Source organism: Ranitomeya variabilis, chromosome 7, assembly GCF_051348905.1.
Source record: "Ranitomeya variabilis isolate aRanVar5 chromosome 7, aRanVar5.hap1, whole genome shotgun sequence".
NCBI lineage: Eukaryota > Metazoa > Chordata > Amphibia > Anura > Dendrobatidae > Ranitomeya > Ranitomeya variabilis.
In genome coordinates this window covers 166109668-166133577 of record NC_135238.1, presented here as the reverse complement: position 1 = coordinate 166133577, position 23910 = coordinate 166109668, and the positions used below count along the sequence as shown (strand labels likewise).

At 45.7% G+C, this 23910-nt stretch overlaps 1 long non-coding RNA gene across 1 annotated transcript in view; it reads right to left on the bottom strand.

Moving 5' to 3' along the window:
• Window positions 1–1285: 1285 nt before the first annotated feature.
• The window catches only part of LOC143785743 (uncharacterized), a 38778-nt gene continuing 16153 nt past the window's right edge, over window positions 1286–23910 (bottom strand). Inside the window, exons 2-3 of the long non-coding RNA XR_013218072.1 lie at window positions 15705–15729; window positions 1286–2032 (exon numbers count right to left, since the gene is read on the bottom strand). This is a non-coding gene — a long non-coding RNA (uncharacterized LOC143785743). The remainder of the gene's footprint in view (window positions 2033–15704; window positions 15730–23910) is intronic.

Sequence of the window (23910 nt, the reverse complement as noted above, 5' to 3'; positions counted from 1 at the left end):
CAACTTTTTCTCACAAAAAACTATATTTTGCAAACAATTTGGTTTTCCATCACCATGATCTGAGAGCTATACCGGTTTTATATTTACACTGTCAGAGATTTATTTTTCCTGAATGAGCTAAGGTTTTCAGTTATAAATTATTTTTTTTACTTAAGTTTTTTATTGTTATTTTTTGTGTGGCAGTAAGATGAAAAAAAGCACTCTATTTTTTTTTACTACTATTATTATTTTCTTATGGGTTCACCATGCTAAATAAGGTCACCCTTTTGTAGTTTTTCCAGGCGTGGCAAGATCAATTTTGTGTACTACTTTTTTTTTCTTTTTTTTTTTTTTACATAAAACCTGCCATTTCAATGGAGAAAGACTTTTCATGTTTTTTCCAGGTTTTATTGCATTTTTTTGGTATTTTGTTACTTAGTTCCACTGTAGAACTTAAACATTTTACACTTTGAATGATGGACTAATGAACTACATACATATTGCAGTACATTAGACCTGTTAAGTTTTACACTGACATTGGTCCCGTTAGACCCTGGTCATGGCAGGGTCTAACAGGCTACCTTAGGTGGTAGACCCTAAGGCCCATTACGTGGCCTTGGGGTGCTATGACAACCATTGGCATCCAAAGATTTAATTATTCATAAGTGCCATAAAATGGTGGTGCTGAGGAATAAGGACCTTTATTGACCACTACAAAAAGGCATATCAGGTGTCATTAGGAGTTAAAATAGCTAGTATTTTAAACAATAAAGTATAACCAAGGAAATTAAATCAAATGTGTAAACATAAATTCCCTTTAAAATAGATCTTTAATAATTCAAATATTAAAAAACACCTACCCAGTGAAAAAAGGGTTTAATACCAATAAACTGGCCAACAACAATTTGCCTAAAGATTCCCTGTAATAGGCCAAAATACATCCCTACTTGTCTGTGTAGGTTGGTACAATAAAGAACCAACCTCCACCATCCAGCATTACCCAAGCCACAACCACAGGCTCGGGGGCACCTTTGTTGCCAGAAAATCTTTTCCATAATGCCGACTCCCAGGGACTCCACCCTGTAGAGTCACAAAATCCTCCAGGCAATTAACCAAAATCCAGACATCCACCTGATGTACAACCCCCACCACAATTTTGCCACCAACTCCAAGAACCCCCTCTCCACCACTCGCTGAAATGACCCAATGACATCATCATCCAACACCCCTTCTCCCTGATTAAATGTAAATCCCCCCTCCTTACTGTTCAAACCCTCTAAATTTTTGACCCCCACAGAGCCCTGCTTCTACCCATATTTATTTTTAACCCCTGCTTGCCCTACAAACCAAGTCATGAGTCAGTCCGCCAATGGCTTTGCTGAGGGTTACGTTTTTCCTTTCTATTTTGTTTAATTTACGGCAGCTAAGAAGTGTTTTCTAAATGGAACTTTTTTCATATCACACTAAAATTTGTTGTCACATAAAAATTTCACCACTTTTGCAAGTTAAAGGAATAAAAATTAACACATTTCAAAAAATTTCGGGTTTGACACCGGCGGCAATGCTGACTAAAGGAAAGGATAATTTTTATTCATCATTGCTCAGAGTAATAGGTTTAACAAGAATATTTGAAATGTGACACATTTTTTGTAGCACTTTAAACCACCTGATAGGTATTAAAACATCGGTATCTGAATCAATGACAGTAAAGCATGGAGGAACTTTTAATCCTTTACTTGATTTGTCTATAAACAGAGGTCCGATGAAATATAGACTTGGTCCAAACGGGGTGTTCACCTTCCAATAAGAGTGCTCAGAGTCCCAGAACACAGAATATTTTTCATTGTGGGATTTAAAATACCAGTGTTGGAAGCCATAGTCCTCTTTTTGAAGCCCCCAGTCCACAGGGGGAGAATCTGATGTGTATGCATGGTTAATTCGCTCCCATATCATCATTATTGGCCAACGTGAGTCTCTAAATATCAGCAGTAAATTCTCAGTTGTATCCATATTGGCTAACAACTTTTATTCTTCTTTCCAAGATGAAAAATATCTGCAAAAAGACACAATTATGAATATTATTTCTCTATTTCTTCAAATTATAATAGTTTGAAATATTTCTGTATTTTATACTATCTATCTAATGCTTATTACTACAGGATGGTGACACTATAACAGGATAGTGACATTATTACAGAACGGGGATATTATTACAGGAAAGGGGCCAAAGAGCAACATTATTATGTGATGTGGGCCAAAATGGAGGACATTATAACAGAATAACGGACATAATTATAGGATAGGGGCCAGGATAGGGAACATCATTTCAGGACATTATTACATGATGGGGGGTAGGATGGAGAGAATTCTTAAAGAATGAGAACGGGAGGCATTATTATACGATAGGGGCAAGGATGGGGTACATTATTACACGATGGAGGATATTATTACAGGGCATGGGTTTTGGACACCTTTATACCCAAGCACAAATGTTTGTACAGTAACTGTATGTCCAAGCAGGCCCAGCAAGTGAGGAGGGACTCTGGAGCAAAGCTCTTTCCTCACATGGTAAATGCCAGCTATATTGCATAGCCGGGGTCTGTCACTAACATCAGCGACCAAAATTCTGTTTCGATCACTGCTGTTAATAATTTAGATGCCATTGTCAATCTCAGAAAGCAGCAGGGTACCAATGTGTTGCAATGGCAGGCAGGGGCTTTCTGAAGGCCCTGGAGACTTCCATATTGGTACTTCGGTGAAACCCAGCCTCAGGGTGTGCATCATATGAGACCACAATTCCCACTTTATAATGCAATCCTGTTGTATTGCCGTAAAATACAAGCAAACAGAAAATCATAGGTTCAAATCTCCTAAAGAAACAAAAAAAATGCTAAAATAAAGCTTTAGTAGATTTACAAATATAAAAATTCCAATTAACTCCTCTTTCAACCCATTAAAAAACGGAGGTTTAAAACAAAACATATTCAGCATCACCATATCTGTAAAAGTGTGGTCTATCAAAATATAAAATTGATACATTCATATTGTAAAAGACATAAAAAAAATAGAACTGCCATAATTGCATTTTTTTGTGTTTGTCACTAGGAATGAGCGAACCCGAACTGTAAAGTTCGGGGTTCTTACCAGACACCCGGTGTCAAGTGCCGAACTCCGAACAGACTTTTTCACTGAAGTCTGTTTTATTATTTTGGTTTGGTGCCTAATAAAGTTGTTGAAAGGCTGCAGTGCATGGTGTGTCAGTATTTCTCCCCTTGTATGTGGTATTATTCAGTCACTATGTGGTGGCAACATGTGGTCTAGTGATGGTATGGTGGTATTTGTTCCCTGTGTGTGGTATTATTTGGTAACTATGTGGTGCGGCCATGCGGTAAGGCCGGCGTCACACTGGCGTTTTAAACGGCCGAGTGCAATGGGATAAAAAATCGCATTGCACTCGGACCAATGTTCAGCTATGGGGCAGCTCCCACCAGCCAACTTTTTGTCGGCCGTTTTCCTCGGTCCGAGACAATCGCAGCATGCTGCAATTGTCTCGGACCGAGGAAAACTCTCGGCTCGCTCGCACCCATATAAGCCTATGGGTGCGAGTGAGACAGCGCACACCACTCGGATATCATCTGAGTGCTGTGCGTTATAAGCGGACCCCAGCAATGGAGGAGATGGAGAAATTCATTTCTCCGCCTCCTCCGCAGCTGTGCTCCGATCCTCCCTGTGCGAGAGAATCGGAGCACAGACGTATGACACTCGGCTCCTGCTCTGCTGCGAGAAGGAGCCGTGGGTCATTAGCATATCGCATCCGATGATCTCGCATCGGATGCAATACGCCAGTGTGACGACGGCCTAACTGTATTTGTCTCTTGTATGTGGTATTATGTGGTATTATTCGTCATTTTAAAAAAAATGTGTGACTCATTTCCTTAAAGAAAAATTAATAAAAGCTGATGCATACAGCATTATATGGTTTCAATATCCCATCCTCTCCTAGATTCCCCGACAGGATTACTGTGTGCCCTAAGAGCGGAACGCCTTCAACGAACCTCTGTCACAGGGTGTGGGAATGCAGGGCAGTTAGAGAGTACTGGAAACGGGTAGGGGAGCAGGTTCGATTGTGCTGGGGAATCCATCTCCCACAAATGCCACAAACTATGCTATTCCACCAGTTAAGACCCCCGAAGACACAACCCACAGGAGTTAAAGCAAAGATCCCTAAAAACATCCACACATTCTAAAGGCCCCGTCTCACTTAGCGACGCTAAAGCAATCCTGACAACGATACGACCTGTCAGGGATCGTTGCTGCGTCGCTATGTGGTCGCTGGTGAGATGTCAAACAGTGAGATCTTCCCAACGATCGCTGCTGCGATCTCACTGTTTGACATCTCACCAGCGACCTGTAGCGACCTGTACAACGATGTCACATGGGAGCTATTATGACGATTCAGTGTCTGAGTCGTCAACGAGGTCGTTGGTAAGGTGTCAAACACAGCGATGTGTGCTACCCAGCGGGACCTCAACGATCAAAAAAAGGTCCAGGCCATTCCGACACGACCAGCGATCTAACAGCAGGGGCCTGGTCGCTGCTACGTGTCACACATAGCGAGATCGCTACTGAGGTCGCTGTTGCGTCACAAAACTTGTGACTCAGCAGCGATCTTGCTACCGATCTCGCTTAGTGAGACGGGGGCTTTAGTTGTAGCCTTACGTGGTTTATTTGGCAAATGGCTTAAACCAAACGCCCCGTCGATGGTGATGATAATAGCCCAGATGAAACACTTACTGGGAATTGAATTAATAGAGGCGGAAAGGAGTAAAGAAAAATCTGCAGGGAAAGTATTTCCGCTGTGGAAAACGTTCATTGGTTCCCACTATAGCCCCCATGAAATATCGAGAATGATTAGTCCTTTCCGCCACATGGAATGGTACTGTCTAGAGGATCTGAGCGGGACGTTAGGGGTCTTGTGATCTATTCCAGATGTATAATGTCTATTAAAGATACAACATCTATTACCGTAGAACGACACTCTTGACAATGCAAAATACAGTAAAAGAGATTCTCTTCCTTCCTCTATTACCCTTCTATGTAGTCTATCTGTCCTTTTTTTCTCTTACTGTTTCCCCAAAATTTGTGTTACAAGGCTTTGACGGAGATCTATCTATGTATCTGTATACTATTTTTAAAAAGTTAGGCGGACCTGTTGTCTGACAAGTAAGATTTGTATATGTACTATTGGTAATTTACAGTGTCATTGCCGATGCTATATCCTATCCTATGTTACGTTAGCTTATCCAATGTTATGTTCAAAAAATCAATAAAAAATGAGGTTTTAAAAAATATATATATACCTAAAAAGAGTAGTAGAAAGTTTAAGTATTTTTTTTATAGGTTGGAGTAGAGTATAGCCCTGCCAAAATTGTCTACCTTGTCGTGATGGCAGCTTAAAAAAATCTTTCGGTCAAAACAAAAGCTGATGGCTATGTATGTGATCTGGTGTTCGATGTGAACTGTTAGGGTGGAGTCACATTAGCGTATGGCATCCGATGCGAGAGCATCGGATGGAATATGCTAATGACACTCGGCTCAACCTCTATTGTGAGCGTGAGTCGAGTGTCAGTGCTCTGTGCTCCAATCCTCTTGCATAGGATAGCAGAGGAGACGGAGAAATTAATTTCTCCATCTCCTCCATTGCCGGTGTCCATGGGAATCGCATTACATTTGGGTGCTATCCGAGTGCAATGTGATGTTTCACATGCACCCATACTTATATGGGTGCATGCGATTCAATCCTCAGATGCAATCGCAGTATGCTGCAATTGTTTTCGCATACTGAATCGGCATGAGGAAATAATTGCAGACGTGAGCTCATACTTTAACATTGGGCCGAGTGCAGTCTGATGTTTTAGCGGATGCACTCATATGATTACATTGCAAGTGTGAGTGAGCCCTTATGGGTTTCAGATGTAGCATGCACGGGTGAGTTGCTCTGAAGAGCAATACCACTGTTATGCATAATCACAGAAAAACCCAGCAAGACTGGCACCAAACCAGCAAAAGTGCAGCCCCAGACACACTTGGCGCAAGCTGCCCCAGATAAGCGAGCCTTAAAGGGCCTTTAAGGGCTCCTTTTCACTTGCGTGAAATATGGCCGAGTCTTGCAAGTTAAAACCCGGCTCTGCCGCCGGCACTTGGGAGCGGAGCGTGCAGCTCCATGTATTGCTGTACGGCCGCACGCTCCAATCTGGAGTGCTGGCAGCATAGGTTTTAACCTGCGATACTCGACAGTATTTCACGCAAGTGAAAAGGAGCCCTAAGCCTCATACTCACTTGCGAGAAACTCGGATGAGTCTCGCATGTTAATACCCGGCTCTGCGGCCGGCACTCAGATCGGAGCATGCAGCCGCATAGGAATACATGGAGCGCACGCTCCGCTCCTGAGTGCCGGGTGCAGTGCCGGGTATTGCCGTGCAAGACTCATCCGAGCTTCTCGCAAGTGAGTATGAGTCCTAATACTCTTCACCCAGCGCCCAGTAAATGGGAGGGGGACTTTAGAAGAACCCTTACTAGGCCCGCTGTTGGCGGGCAGCTGATGTCTGGAGATGTGGCTGGAGTCAGTCCAGAACAGGTAGATACCTCTGGGAGAAACCCTGGGAGTGTAGTACGAAGAGAAAGGGAAACGAACCCCAAGAGGGCAACCAATACTGCTAGCTCCACTCATCACCACAACACATAGGAACAGCAATAAACAACAAATACCTGAGTTGGAAACAGGGTTAAATAGCCGCATGCAGCATGCCAATACAATTATTTTTTGGGAAAAAAAACTGATTTCACATGTAAAGCGTCATGGAATGAATGACGCTATAATAATTAATATTAATAAGAGATGGGCGAACACCTGGATATTCAGGTCCGGCTGAATAGCTACAAAAAGTTTGGGTTCGGGTACCAGAACCAGTATCCGGACTTGGACCCCATTCACTTGAATGGGGTGCCCGAACATCCAGTGTTATCTGTGCTGTCATGTGCATGACAGCTCAGCAAACACCGCTTCTGATCGGCGGGAAAATCATCCCCGCTGGTCAGAGAGCCACGGTTCCCACTCTCAGCTCTCAGCTGTGATCGGAGGTATAAACTTTACCTCTGGGCACTGGTGTCAGCTGATGGGACAACTGATCCCTTCATCCAACACCTGCTACAGCTAATTACAGTGAGAGCAGGAGCGGCGGATGGGAGTATTCATCAGCCACTCCTGCACTGTAAATAAATAATAAAAAAAAAAAAACGTTGTGGATTCCCCTCTGGCTAACCAGCCAGACAAAACTCACAGATAGGGGCTGCAGCCCTCAGCTGTAAGCTTCAGCAAGGCTAGTTATCAATAATAGAGGGGTCCCCACGTTGTTTTTTTAAATTCTTTAAATAATTTCAAAAAACGGCGTGGGTTTTTCCCCATTTTTGAAGACCAACCTTGCTAAAGCAGACAGCTGGGGGCTGGTATTCTCAGGCTGGTAAGGAGCCATGGATATTGGCCCACCAGCCTAAAAATAGCAACCCGCAGCCACCCAGAAAAGGCACATCTATTAGATGCATCAATTCTGACGCCTTGCCCGGCTCTTCCCACTTGCCCTGTAGAGGTAGCAAGTGAGGTTGATGTCACCTTTGTATTGTCAGGTGACATCAAGCCCACAGCTTAGTAATGGAGAGGCGTCTACCTGTCCGCTGTTCTGTCCCATGCCGTAATCCATGTGTGGAGGATAAAAAGTTTTCAAACTAGACGGTGCCAAGATGTGACCGTCCAGGCTGAGAACCACTGGTGAATGAGCTGCTGCGAGCACAGCCTCAGAGAATGGTGGTGACGTCATTGAGGTTACGTCCGGTCACTGAGGCTCCGTTCCCAGCCGGGCAGAACTGCGGTGACCTCGAAGAGATCCCCACTAGCACCGTGAGGAAAAATTGAGTCTTTGAGGCTCATTCACCAGTGTTTCTTAGGCTGGATGGTCGCATCTTGGCACCGTCCAGGTTGAAAACTATTTATTCCCCAGACATGGATTACAGCGTGGGACAGAACAACGGACAAGTATGGTATATTGTTGTTTTTTTATTTTTCTTTTATTACAGGAGATTAAGGGCTTCGCTGGAATTATGATTTTAAATAAAAATGGAAAACTGTGTTATTTCAAATAAAGGACTTTATTCTGGCTGTGTCTTTATTTACCATACAACTGTAGGATTTTTAATGGATAGGTGTCTTATAGATGCCTCTCCATTACTAAGCCATGGGCTTGATGTCACTGGACAATACAAAGATGACATCAACCCCACAAATATGAACCCCACTTGCCACCCCTTCAGAGCAAGTGGGAAGAGCTGGGCAAAGCACCAGAATTGGCCCATCTAATAGATGTCTTTTTTCTGGGCAGCTGCGGGCTGATATTTTTAGGCTGGGGGTAACATCCATGGCCCCTTACCAGCCTGAGAATACCAGCCCCCAGCTGTCAGATTTAGCAAGGTTGGTTGTCAAAAATGGGAGGGACCCCATGCCATTTTTTTTAATGATTTATTTAAATAATTAAAAAAACAGCATAGAGACCCCTCTATTTTGATAACTAGCCTTGCTGACGCTGACAGCTGAGGGTTGCAGCCCCCAGCTGTGAGTTTTGTCTGGCTGGTTAGCAAAAATACAGGGGAACCCACGCTGCTTTTTTGAAATTATTTATTTACAGCGCAGGAGCGGCTAATGAATACTTCCATCCGCCGCTCCTGCACTTGCTGTTTTTAGCAGCAGCAAGTGTCAGCTGATGGGAGCTGTAGTCCCATCAGCTGTCACCAGTGACCAGAGGTAAAGTTTATATCTCCGATCACAGCTGAGCGCTCCCGCTGTCATTTGACAGCGTGGGAATGCTCTCTGACCAGTGGGGATGATTTCCCCGCCGATCAGAATCGGTGTTTGCTCTGCTGCCATACACATGACAGTGCGACAAACACCCGGTGTTTGGGCAGCCAAACCCAAACAGTAACACGGACTTCCTGGTGGAGTCCGTGTTCGGTGTCCGTGCCTGAACAGTAGGTGTTTAGTACAGACGCCGAACTTTACTGTTCGGGTTCATCCATCTCTATTAATAATAATTTCAGTGTTAGAGAAAGTTAGCTTGTATAATCAAGCATCTGTAATGAGTCTTTGGATTTCTTGTGCAATCCTTTTTGTTAAGGAGCAGACAGACTGCTGTATAGCTCACATAGCAGTCTGTGTACTGGCTGCCTGCTCTCCTGACCTGAGGTTGACAGCTGCATAGAAATACATCACTCTGTCATGCTCAGGTCAGGAGAGGGTCGGGTCATTCAGTGCAGTGCAATGTGATCATTGCATGAGTTATACAGCAGTCTGTCTACACCCTTAAAGGGAATCTGTCACCTCAATTTTGCCCTATAAACTGAGGCCACCGCCATCAGGGGCTTATCTACAGCATTCTATAATGCTGTAGATAAGCCCCCCCCCCCCCGATGTAACCTGAAAGATACGAAAAACAAGTTAGATTATACTCACAGTGGGGGAAGGTCCGATGCGCTCCAGTCCGATGGGCGTCGCACTCCGGGTCCGGGGCCTCCCATCTTCTTACGATGACGGCTTCTTCTCTTCACGCTGCGGCTCCTGCGCCGGCTTACTTTATCTGCCCTGTTGAGGGCAGCATAAAGTACTGCAGTGCGCAGGCGCCGGGCCTCTCTGACCTTTCCCGGCACTTGCGCACTGCAGTACTTTGCTCTGCCCTCAACAGGGCAGAGAATTACGCTTGCGCAGGAGCCACGGCAGGAAGCAAAGAAGAGGACGTCATCGCATGAAGATGGGAGGCGCCGGACCTGGACCGCAACGCCCATCGGACCTGAACCAGGACCACCCCTGGGTGAGTATAATCTAACATGTTTTTCTTATCTTTCAGGTTACATCCGAGGCTTATCTACAGCATTACAGAATGCTGTAGATAAGCCCCTTATGGCAGTGGCCTCAGTTTATAGGGCAAAATTGAGGTGATAGACTCCCTTTAGGGGAGAATAATTGTGTTTTAAAAAGACAAAAAGGAATCAAAAACTTGATATTTAAGGGTATGTGCACATGACCAGTAAACGCTCAAGTAAGCAGCATCCATCCTGCAATATCCAGATGTTACAGCATAGTGGATGGGATTTCAAGAAATCCTATGCCCCCTATGTGTCCAAAGATGCCTGCGGCTTCCCCACGGAAACGGTCACGCGACACATCTCTCCAGACTGCAGCAAGTCTATTTATCTTGTGGAGACGCAAGTGTTATGGATCTGCAGCTCACGACTAGGGTAGACGGGGGAATAGCTGATCCTGTACTAGGACTAGGCTGAAACCCTACAATGGAGTGGGCGACCTACTCCTTGTGAATAGACCCACCAACGTTTCCTAGGCCAAGCTCAAACGAAGACCTACTTTGGGGGGGAAGGGTATCCCTGAACGATCTAGGGACTGTGAACAAAAATAGGTAGCCTCCTAGTAGGAAAATAGAGGAAGCTGCAGAAACTAAAGGAAAAACAAAAAACAAAACTGGCAGAACTAGTAATCCCAGAACTGCACAAAATCAAACACAGAAAGCTAACAAGGCACCAAGCCAGAACACTAGCGGATTAACACTGTTGTCCAGCAAGGACTGGGAGGCAGGTGCTGGGTAATAAAGGGTGATGCAATCACCTGACTTAAGCCCCCGTCACACTAAGCGAGGTCGCTAGCGAGATCGCTGCTGAGTCACAAGTTTTGTGATGCAACAGCGACCTCAGTAGCGATGTCGCTATGTGTGACACGTAGCAGCGACCAGGCCCCTGCTGTGAGATCGCTGGTCGTGTCGGAATGGCCTGGACCTTTTTTTGATTGTTGAGGTCCCGCTGGGTAGCACACATCACTGTGTTTGACACCTTACCAACGACCTCGTTGACGACTCAGACACCGACACATAGGCGTGCATTTGCGTTGCCTTTTCCGCACCCCTCTGCTCCAATTGGTGGTCGCTACTGCGTTCTGATTGGCGGTCATGCCATCAACAGAAGGCGACATAGTAGCGCTTCCATACTTTGTTCCTGACCGCGTGGTGGTTTGCAGATCGTTGTAGAGTTCTCCGGCCTGCGACTCCTCTTCGATTTATCTATTCTTCAACGGTTCTTCTGACACCTATATTTTGTGCACGGTAGGTATCGTTTGGGGTCTCAAATGCGTTTTCATTTTTCCTTAATTTATACTACAACGTCACACAGGACGTCCCTCATCGAGGTCTAATTCGTCATAATAGCTGCCATGTGACAGGATCACAACCACCAACGACATCGTTGTACAGGTCGCTACAGGTCGCCGCATCGCTGCTGCGTCGTTGGGAAGATCTCACTGTTTGACATCTCACCAGCGACCACATAGCGACGCAGCAACGATCCCTGACAGGTCGTATCGTTGTCGGGATCGCTTTAGCGTCGCTAAGTGTGACGGGGCCTTTAGGACAAACCCAGCACCAGAGAAAAAAGACCAGCAGCATGAAAACCACAAGATGGCGGATGGACAAAACCAAATAGATTCTGACAGCGAGCCTCCGCAAGATAAATTTCACCGATACAATGTATTGGATGTGGTGAATCAGCACGGTTCAGTGAACACATGCGGATTTACCTGCGTTCAATAGCTGGGCCTGGCAGCTCTTTGGACACAGCGGACATGAGCTACGTCGAAAGCGCTGCCAATTCTTGATTGTGTGCACATACTCTATCTGTGACTGTCTGCTTCACACAGAGTACATGCAATTCTGCTGTTCCCTTTTTTTTGCAATACCAAGTGTATGTATTTATTTTTTAATTCTGTAAAATAAATACACTCTTTGGCATAAAAAAAATATTTTTGTGACACCATATGCTGAGAGCCAAATATAGAGGTACCAAATTTAGATGTTTTTTTTTTCATTTTACTACTTTCACCCCCCAAAAAAAAAAATTTTTTTGTTTGATTGACCTATTCTGAGACCCAAACCCGCATTCTATGGGTTGATAAGATTATTGTAATATCAAATTTACATAGTTTATTTTGTTTTACTATTTTTGCAAAATAAAGTTGGAGCGGCCCCCAGACGCAGGGTAGCGGGGTACTCGGTACCGGGTCCCTCGGTTCTGGGGATGTCACGGTGGCCTGACCCGGTCCGTGGCCCTGCTAAGGGGCGCCCAAATAAAGGAGTAGGTGATGGTGTAGGTAAGCAGTAAATAACGAGGACACAGGGTTGCAGTCTCTTTACCTCTTTACTGAAGGCTTCGGCATCCGCAATCCAGAGCACTGCTAACAGGGCTGGCTGAGACCGGCCGGTCCGAAGGCACATCCAGAGTTCCCTTTGCAGGTGGAAATCAGTCGCCTTCCTACTAGCGCCTGGGTGTTGTAGTACCTCCCTGCTTTGCACCACGGGATAGTCCTCACAACTGTCGTGTATGTTTCTGTTCTCTCTCTCCATCCCCCAGATGATATGGATAGGATGCACCCGTATGACGGGGTAGGCCTGGAGTTATTTTATAGGGACCCTAGAGACGCCCCTCTCCCACAATTGCCTCCGTTGTCTTCATTAGGTGTAAAGGTGAGACAGCCAACCTAATGTTAACTGCCCTGCCGTAGTTCAAAGTAATGCGTAGAGTCTATTACTTCCTCGGTGTTACGGCCGCCGGCTACGCACCTCAGAAGGATGTTGCCGATCTCGGGGCACGACTCCTTCTGGTTCTATCTCCTTTGTGCTTTGATCTCGTTTCTCACTTCTTCCAAAATATACTTCGCTTCGTGTCCTTTCTTAAGATGCCGCCGCAATGAGGTGCAGGCACGGCTCCGTAACGATCTGTCTGTGCTAGGCCGCTGTCAGGATCCCACACCTGACAGGTCCTCTCTGGAACTCTTCCAGACTACTTTCTCTCTAACTTCCTATCCAACCCCCAGTTTTACCCATGTGTGAGGAGTGGCCTAGTAGATAGGACCTTTTGCTCCCCCTGGTGGCCAGAGTGTGAAGTGTAATGTGTGATGGTGACACCTGGCAAGGTGAACTCTTTTAGTGCAATCAGACGTACCATCACTCCCCTTAGTGGCAGAGCGACGTTACTGCAACGACCAGGACTCTGGGGCGCTGCACTATCACTTAGAAAAAAAAATATTTGTCATCATATTCTGAAAGCCATAATGTTGACATGTTTAGTTGTCTGTGCGCTTATTTTTTTTCTGGTACAAGCTATACTTTTTATTGGTACCCTGTTGGGATTCATAAGACTTTCTGATCATTTTTTTTTTTCTTTTTTTGGTAGTTGAGATAAACAAAAACAGCAATTCTTGCATTTTTCCCTATATTTTAACTGTTTTCACTGTGTGTGATTAATAATAAAATAGTTTTAAAATTATTTATTGTATAAATTGTTACAGATGCAGTGATATTAAATATGTGGGGGGTTGCTTTTTTCCTCATTTTTTTAATAGCAAAACCAGTATAATGGTGGGAAGGTTACTTTTCTTTTTTATACCAAAACCTTTATTTTTTTAACTACATTTAGGTTATGTGCCCACGTTCCAGAACTCCTGCAGGCTTGACGATGCGTATTTATGCTGCGTCAAACTTGCAGCACCAGCGTGACAGCATAGTGGATGGGATTTTTTAGAAATCCCATGTCCTCTATGCATGCATAATCGCTTGCGGATCACCCGTGGACACTGACACTAGCACTGCTAGTCTCCACAACAGAAATTACATCAATAGAAATGTATTGAATGTAGTAAATCTGCACGGTTCAATGAACACACGCAGATTTACCTGCGTTCAATAAAAGGCAGTGCTTTGGACACAGCACTAAACAATAGAAAATAGCCAACAGCACAACTGATATAGGGATGCCCGTCCTAGTTCCACTGGACCCAAATGGAAAAGTACATACCGCAGCAAAGTGAAGGACAGCATCCAATCCAGGTGAAGTATAAAAAGTCCTTTATTGTGCCAAATGCAACGTTTCAACCATATAGGTCTTTTTCAAGCCGCTTGAAAAAGACCTATATAGTTGAAACGTTGCATTTGGCACAATAAAGGACTTTTTATACTTCACCTGGATTGGATGTTGTCCTTCACTTTGTTGGACACAGCACTAGTCCCGGATCGTGGACATCCAGCCTTAAAAGTTTTACAAAGGGACTTGAATGTACGATAATTTGAAAATACTTGTTTATAGTGCATTATCTCAGAATGTCCGTGTTAGACCTGGTTCAGAAAAGCATATGAAAACTCATAACTATTGGCATCCACAATTACATTGCCAGGTTGCCTATGCACTGACTGAGGGAGTCTAAATCTGAGGCGTTAAACTGCTAGAATCTGAGCAAACTCTGATGCAAGCAGGACTTTTAGCTGTCAGTCAGTTGATTCATACTGCGAGTGACATGGGACTCAGTCATCCTTCGATGTAAGTCCTGATACTGAAATCAGTTACAATTATAATTACAAGAAAGCAAAAGTTGTAAAAGCCTATATATATGCATATAATAAAAATGTGTGTGTGTATATATATATATATATATATATATAATTGTCTAAGGGGCACTTCCGTCTGTCTGTCGCGGATATTCATTGGTTGCGGCCAGCCAGTGGGCAGAGACAAAAGGGGAGGCCAGGAAGTATGCAGAGCAAGTTCCCGCCCACTCTGTACAGGCCCGGCCAGAAGCACTGCTAAGGGGGTGGAGTCGCCATGAGGAGGGCGGAGCCGGCCGGGTCCATAGGTGCTGTTGGGCCTACGCGGCCAAAAGCCGGGAACTAAATTAGCGACCGTGGGTTGCAGCCAGCCAGTGGCCGGAGACAAAAGGGCAGGGAGGCCAGGAACTATGCAGAGCAAGTCCCTGCCCACTCCGCACAGGCCCGGCCGGAAGCGCTGCAAAGGGGGCGGAGTCACCGTGAGGAAGGCAAAGCCGGACGGGACCATGGGCGCTGTTGGGCCTACCGCCGCCAAAAGCCGGGGACTAAATTTGCGGCCGTGGTGAGTGATGACAGCCGCGGTCAGTGATGACGGCCGTGACAGCAGGAAACATTGCATCACATGCGACTTTTACTTCAAATATCTGAAACTATTCTTAGCAGAACTGCATGTTTGCAACATTAATATAGATCAACACACCCAGTGATAACAAGATGTAGCAGCAAAACCCGGAGCCAGTCCGGATGCAGGGTATATTGTGGATGCACAGCCTGGACCACAATACACAATACAGACGGGACGCACTGTTTTGACAAATTACAACAAATTAGCAGCACCTTTTTACGGAACAGATGGGCTTGCAGATGAATTTGATTAACGTAACACCACTTAAACACACAAGCAAAGTCAACAGTGACGGATAACGGATTATGATGACTATCATGACAAAAAAAAAGGTACAAATATGACAACAAATAACACAAAACACAGATGTTTCTACCTGAGGGGATTCCCGTTAGAAAAGCCCTGCAGACTGACCTCCTACCGGCCTCCTTGTCCGGAGAGACAGAAAAAAAGTGCGAGCAATAGCTCACTTACCCGGGTTCTATTTTTCCCCTCTCTCCTGCACCAGGCGGCAGGTAACCTTATTCAGTCTGGAACGGTAGTCGAAGGGGAATGGAATGGAAATCTCGCTGGGAAACCTCCAAGTTGTTAAAGATGAGATTTTCTCTCAAATGGAAACCAACCTCAGGTATCGCTGTTGATAGGCACCTATAATTGGGAGAAATAAATCAGAGAGACAGACAACAGGTTGTCTTCCTGAAGTATCCTGTTTTATTGTCCCCGAGCCCTCTTTTATAGCCCAAAAGTCACAAGGAGTATAGGTTACATAATACTTGGCAAAAACATACATTACTTGACGGGTTGTCACTTATGTCCTGTGATACAAGATAGATTTCTAAAAACAAGAATGCGGGGGTGTTTTGTACATATTTGTGGTTTGTGGTTAACAATGAATTTGGCAGAACTGTGTAGGTTATTCTGGTGAAGAGGGCAAAAACAGATGCACATCCTTGAGAGGATATCAACTCCCAACCTATTGACAGCTTTCCGGGAATAACTGACCTTTTGCTAGATGGAATGTACGGGAAACTGGACTCAGGGAGACTTAGATGATAATACTTGACCCTTTGCTTATAAGAGAAATATATGTTTTAAATTCAGATTAACCATTTCTTTCACACAGCTGCGGATGGAAGGTGAGTATATACTCCGTGGGCTGTGCAATATACTACATGGGCTCTGCAATATACTCCGTGGCCTGTGCTATATACTACGTGTCTGTGCAATATACTCCGTGGCCTGTGCTATATACTCTGTGGGCTGTGCAATATACTCCGTGACCTGTGCTATATACTCCGTGGGCTGGGCAATATACTACATCGCTGTGCAATATACTACGTTGCTGTGCAATATACTACGTGGCTGTGCAATATACTACATGGGCTATGCAATATACTACATGGGCTGTGCAATATACTACGCGGCTGGGCAATATACTACGTGGCTGGGCAATATGCTACAAGGACATACATATTCTAGAATACCCAATGCGTTAGAATCGGGCCACCATCTAGTATATATATATATATATATAAACATCTTCAAGGAGTTTGCATCTTCTCCCCGTGTATGTTTGGGTTTCCTCCAGGTTCTCCGGTTTCCTCCCACACTGCAAAGACATACTGATGGGGAAATTAGATGATTGTGATCCCCAATGAGGACAGTGATGCCAATAATGTCTGAAAAGAGCTGTGGAATATGCTGGTGCTATATAAGTAAGATAAATACGGTAGATGAGGAACAATTTTCCACTGCACAAATCATCCAACTTCTGCTTCTGTATAGAATCTCCATTCAAGTGGCCTTGTTTTTGGTGTAGTTTTGTGTGTTTGTCACCTCTTTTAGGGAATGTGCACACGCTGCGGATTACTCTGTAGATTTTTCAGGACTGATTTTGGTAAACCCACAGGTAAACCGCACTGCGGATTTCCTGCGGAATTACTGTGGATTTACCACTAGGGTTGAGCAAAACGGATCAGTCATTTTCATAAATCGGCGACTTTTAGGCAAAGTCGGGTTTCATAAAACCCGAACCGATCCTAGTGTGGGATCAGCCATGCGGTACACGATCAGAACACCAAAGTCGCGTTTCATATGATGCTACATATAAACTGAAGAAGAAAGATGGGCCTTATAAATGGGAGTCACCACTCTGTCAATAATGCAGTAAAAAATGTACAGCTTTATTAAACATGTATGCAGGAGACAGACAACACTAAAAACATTTAAAACACCAGAGGGATATACAATATCCCCATACCAGCAGATGGCCCGTAATAGGGCACACAGACCGCACCCCCCTAACAGAGTATAATACACACGCCTACTTGGCTGACAAGAGCCTGAATGGTACAAAATATATAAACAATATATACAGCCTGGCCAGTCCCATACAGTGATCCTGGCAAGCACCCTATGGAAAAAGTACCGCAATTAACACAGATGGTATAATAATGTACAGAGCATAATACAACCCATACAAATGGTGAAAAATATATAATAATAATGCAGTGCAAATGAAGAGCAAATAAAGAAATAAGTATACTGACCAAAGTTCACCTAAAATGAGGCCAACCATCTAAAGTCAATCAAATACCAATGAGAAGGAATGGCTACCATGTCCCATAGGTGCCGATATAAGGCAGGGTCAGGCTGGGTAAACCTAAATCAAAGAGGCATGTGTACCCTGAAAGGGAAGGAGGTGCGGACAGCAGGCACCCAACGCGTATATTTTTCACCATTTGTATGGGTTGTATTATGCTCTGTACATTATTATACCATCTGTGTTAATTGCGGTACTTTTTCCATAGGGTGCTTGCCAGGATCACTGTATGGGACTGGCCAGGCTGTATATATTGTTTATATATTTTGTACCATTCAGGCTCTTGTCAGCCAAGTAGGCGTGTGTATTATACTCTGTTAGGGGGGTGCGGTCTGTGTGCCCTATTACGGGCCATCTGCTGGTATGGGGATATTGTATATCCCTCTGGTGTTTTAAATGTTTTTAGTGTTGTCTGTCTCCTGCATACATGTTTAATAAAGCTGTACATTTTTTACTGCATTATTGACAGAGTGGTGACTCCCATTTATAAGGCCCATCTTTCTTCTTCAGTTTATATGTGACATTTTTTCAGGCCTTGGTTTGAGTCCCATTGACTGTGGTGCCCCCATTTTTCTTAGTTTGGTTTCATATGATGCTGTCACCGCCGTTTTTCATCCAATGAAGGAGGACGCAGAGTGTGGGCAGCGTGATGACATAGGTCTCTGTCCCCACCATCTTAGAGAAGGGCATGGCAGTCATTGGCTTGCTGTCTGCGGCGTCACAGGGGCTATAAAGGGGCGTGCACGCCGACCGCCATCTTACTTCTGCCGATCTGAGCTTAGGGAGAGGTGTTGCTGCAGTTAGTCAGAAGCAGGGACAGAGTTAGGGAGGAAATATAAACCCCCAAACCGCTTGTGCTGGAGCGATTTTCACTGTCCCACACCACCTTTTTATGCAGGGACAGTGGAGGTCGTATTTTAGTGCAGCAGCTGCATAGCTGTGTGCACGGTGCTGTGCAAACCAACTGCTTTTTTAAAAGCAAAATTCCTGTTGCTCCTTTCTGCACAGTTACCTATCTTGTTTATTTGTCCACATTTTTCTGTTCAGCAGTCCTTTTTATTGCTGCCATACTTGTCCTGAGCTCATTGTAGGGAGCTTGTTATTTTTTTATTTTTTTATTTTTTTTAAATATTAATTCCAGCCACTTTCTGGCACGTTCATAGTGTTGTGTTATACCACTGGGCCAGAGTTGTGGTTCTGTGTCTCCCCCCCAAAAAAAGGGAGATTAAAATTTGCACACAGTGTATATTCTGCTGTACTGCTAGTGTGTTGTATATATCAGGCAGCCACTTTCTGCCACGTTCATAGTTTACTGTTATACCACTGGGCCAGAGTTGTGGTTCGGTGTCTCCCCCCCAAAAAAAAAGGGAGAATAAAATTCGCACACAGTGTATATTCTGCTATACTGCTAGTGTGTCGTATATATCAGGCAGCCACTTTCTGCCACGTTCATAGTTTACTGTTATACCACTGGGCCAGAGTTGTGGTTCTGTGTCTCCCCCCCCCCAAAAAAAAGGGAGAATAAAATTTGCACACAGTGTATATTCTGCTGTACTGCTAGTGTGTCGTATATATCAGGCAGCCACTTTCTGCCACGTTCATGGTTTACTGTTATACCACAGGGCCAGAGTTGTGGTTCTGTGTCTCCCCCCCAAAAATGAGGAAGTCTGGTGGAAGAGGCCATGGGCGGGGGTTGTCAGCTGGTACTGATGGTGGTGCTGCATCTGGTGGTAGTGGCAAAAGCACAGTAGCACCTAAGGCTGGAGGTGTTGAGCCTGCGTCATCGTCTGGCTACACAAGGCCTCGAAGGCTCCCTTACCTGGGAGTAGGAAAACAGCTTTTAAAGCCGGAGCAGCAGGAAAAAGTTTTGGCTTTCCTTGCTGACTCAGCCTCTAGCTCTTTGGCCTCCTCTTCCCAAAGTTCAAAATGTCACAGCAGCCAGTCGTCAGTGGATGCTCCCGGTCAGGAACAAGACGTTTCCTTGTGTCCTTCTCCCAAACCAAAAGTGAAGGATGTGTCAGGCGGCACAACAGGTTACTCCATGGAGCTCTTTACACATACCGTGCCTGGGTTAGAAAGGGAAATTGTACCCTGCCCATTACAAGAAGAATCGGACATGGAGTGCACTGATGCACAGCCACAGCTAGATTATGATGCTGTTCCATTGAGTCAGATCACTACATTGCCCTCGCAGTTTGCTGAGCCAGAATCTGACCCTGATGAGACTATGGTGCCCTGTCCCGAACGCTATAGCACCTTACTCGGTGACACTGAGGAAGGTGCACATGACATTGAGGATGAGGAGGTGATAGATGACCCAGTTTTTGACCCAGATTGGCAGCCATTGGGGGAAGAGGGTGGCGCTGCCACTAGCTCAGAAGCGGAGGAGGGTTATCCGCAGCAGCACCAATCTACATTGCAACAGCTGTCATCTGGCAGGCCCGTATCAGGCAAAAAACGTTTGACAAAACCAGTTTTAGGACAGCGTGGCCATCCTGTGAAAGTTGCACAGCGTGCAATGCCTGAAAAGGAATTCCATAGTAGGAAGAGTGCAGTGTGGCATTTTTTTGACCAAGATCCCAATGATCAGTCAAAAGTGATCTGTAAAAAATGCTCAAAGACTTTTAGCAGAGGGAAGATTCTTAACAATTTAAATACAACGTGCATGTGTAGACATTTAAACAGCATGCACTTGCAAGCCTGGACTAACTACCTAACGTCCCGTACCGTTGGTGCACTAGGTCTGAATGAAGGTAGTCAGCACCGCAACATTGCTAAGCCCACCGGTTAGGACACCAGCAGCAGCAAATGTGGAGGGATCGTCGCTAGGCCAAAGCAGTCAGGGAGTCAGAAGGTTATTGGTAGGAAGCACTGTATGTAGGCCAACATCACCACCTCACTCTCAATCTGCCATGTCCACAACCACCACCACGGCTAGTTCCACCATAGGCAGCTCTCCAGTCCAGCTCACCCTAGAAGAGACTCTTGTTAGGAAACGAAAGTACTCATCCTGTCATCCACGTACACAGGGTTTGAACGCCCACATTGCCAGACTTATCTCGTTAGAGATGATGCCCTACCGGTTGGTTGAAAGCGAAGCTTTCAAAGCCCTGATGGCCTACGCAGTACCACGCTATGACCTACCCAGTCGCCACTTCTTTGCGAGAAAAGCCATCCCAGCCCTCCACCAGCATGTCAAAGACCGCATTGTCCATGCACTGAGGCAGTCTGTCAGTGGGAAGGTGCACCTCACAACAGATGCATGGACCAGTAGGCATGGCCAGGGACGTTACGTGTCCATCACGGCGCACTGGGTTAATGTCGTGGATGCAGGGTCCACAGGGGACAGCAATAGTGGGACAGTTCTGCCTAGCCCACGATCTAGGAAACAGTTGGCGGTAGACGTTTGCCACCCCACCACCTCCTCCTCCTCCTCTAGAAGCGAAAGCTCGTCCACAGAGCGCTGTCGCACGACCACTCCATCCGCAGCTGCCAGTGTTGCACACGAGGTGTCCCATTACGGAACAGCTAGTGGGAAGCGTCAGCAGGCCGTGTTTGAAATGAAGTGTTTGGGCGACAACAGACACACCGCGGAAGTTCTGGCCGAGTTCTTGCAGCAAGAAACTCAGTCATGGCTGGGCAGTGTACATCTTGAGGCAGGCAAGGTAGTCAGTGATAATGGAAGGAATTTTATGGCTGCCATAGCCCTTTCACAACTCAAACACATACCTTGCCTGGCTCACACTTTGAACCTGGTGGTGCAGTGCTTTCTTAAAAATTATCCGGAGTTACCAGCCCTGCTCCTGAAGGTGCGAAGACTTTGCTCGCACATCCGCCGGTCGCCCGTACACTCCAGCCGTATGCTAATCCATCAGCGACCGCTCAATCTTCCACAGCACCGCCTAATTATCGACGTTGCAACAAGGTGGAACTCTACACTGCACATGGTTCAGAGGCTGTGTGAACAGAGGCGTGCTGTCATGTATTTGTGGGAGGATACGCATACACGGGCAGGCAGTTGGATGGCAGACATGGAGTTGTCTGGTGTGCAGTGGTCCAAGCTACAAGACCTCTGTCAAGTCCTTCAGTGTTTCGAGGAATGCACATGGCTGGCAAGTGCAGACGACGCCATCATAAGCATGAGCATCCCACTTATGCATCTGCTGATGCAAAGTTTGATGCACATCAAGGAGCTGGCGTCTGCAGCCGAGGAGGAGGGAATCCTTGATGACAGTCAGCCATTGTCTGGTCAGGGAACTGTCCAGGACGAGGTGGCGGTCGAAGAGGATGAGGAGGAGGATGATGGGGATGACTATGTATGGGAGGAGGATGCTTCTCAGGGGCCACTTGAAACTGGTGGCGTTGCAAGGTCAGGTACAGGTTTCTTGCGGGACACTTGTGATGTGGATTTCCAAGAAAGTGCTCCTCAACCCAGCAGGACCAGTGAATTGACACCAGGAACATTGGCCCACATGGCTGAGTATGCCTTGCGTATTCTAAAAAGGGACCCCCGCATTGTCAAAACGATGACCGATGACGATTACTGGTTGGCCTGCCTCCTGGATCCACGCTATAAAGGGAAAATTCAAAACATCGTGCCACATGAGAACCTTGAGCAAATATTGGCTACCAAACAAGCAACTCTTGTAGACCGTTTGGTTCAGGCATTCCCAGCACACAGAGGCGGTGATGGTCCTCACTAGGGTTGAGCGACTTTCATTTTTTTAAGATCGAGTAGGGTTTTGGGAAACCCGATTTTGTCCAGAGTCGAGTCGAGTGCAGTCGGCCGATTATCGCTAAAAGTCGGGGATCGACCGAAACACGAAACCCAATGCAAGTCAATGGGGAAGCATAGTCGGCAGTGAGTGGAGGCCAGGAAAACACCTACAGTGCCCATTTTAATGCCAAAAACATCCATTCTTGTTTCTGAAGCTTGCCAATCTTAATTAACTGTATAATAATAGTTGGGCATAGGGAATTGGGGGAAAGTTGTGGGGGGAGTAGGGCTGGCTCAAGTTTTTCGTGGGCCCAGGAAATGCGGACTACGTCACGGCGGTGTTGCAGGGAAAGGTAAGTATTTAAACGTTGCAAGTGCTGTGATCCTGAGCAAGCAGGGGGGGGCCCACTCGTTCGCATTGGCACTGGCACAGGGCCCCTCAAAGTACGGCGGTGTGTTTGATGGCGGGGGCGCCTCCCACCAGCAGCGACACTTTTGCGTACTCTGAGGGGCCCTGTGCCAGTGACGTCGCCAACGAGTATGCCCCCCCACCTGATGAAGGAACCTGCACTTTCATCTGCACCTTCCTCTTTGTCCCTGTGTAAGGTGGTATAACATGCGGGAAGGGGAACCTTACTTTCAGCAGGGTCAGATTCTGGCTGTGTAGAGTACAAGGGGAATGTAGTGGTCTAGGTCAATGTACCAGCAGACTCATTTAGCAGTGGCTGGGCAATGGGCAGGATGAGGAGGAAACAGATATAGGGCCAAAGAATAAAGTAGGCTAAATGCAGTTCAAAATTGGTAACAGGACTAAACAGGCGGCATTGCTTTGTTCAGTGGAGTAGCAAACCCAAGAGCAGCAGACACTGTTTCAAGGGCCTAACCACACTAGTAGGCCAAATGCAGTTTAATATCTGATAGTATAGGGCGAAAGCCAGAATGTGGAAGCTCAGCTTTGTTCAGTTGAGGACAACACCAGGGAGGGGCAGACACCTTTAGTAGGCCGGAAAAGCCTATTGCATTTTTTAAAATGGTAATTTGGAGCAGAAGGTTGAAGCTCAGCTTTATTTAGTTGAGGACAACACCAGGCAGGGGCACACAGACAGACACCTTTAGTAGGCCGGAAAAGCCTATTGCATTTTTTAAAATGGTAATTTGGAGCAGAAGGTTGAAGCTCAGCTTTATTTAGTTGAGGGCAACACCAGGCAGGGGCACACAGACAGACACCTTTAGTAGGCCGGAAAAGCCTATTGCATTTTTTAAAATGGTAATTTGGAGCAGAAGGTTGAAGCTCAGCTTTATTTAGTTGAGGACAACACCAGGCAGGGGCACACAGACAGACACCTTTAGTAGGCCGGAAAAGCCTATTGCATTTTTTAAAATGGTAATTTGGAGCAGAAGGTTGAAGCTCAGCTTTATTTAGTTGAGGGCAACACCAGGGAGGGGCAGAAGCCGTTAGTAGGCCCTAACCACCATTTTTTTTTTTAAAAACCACTTAATGAGAGCCGGA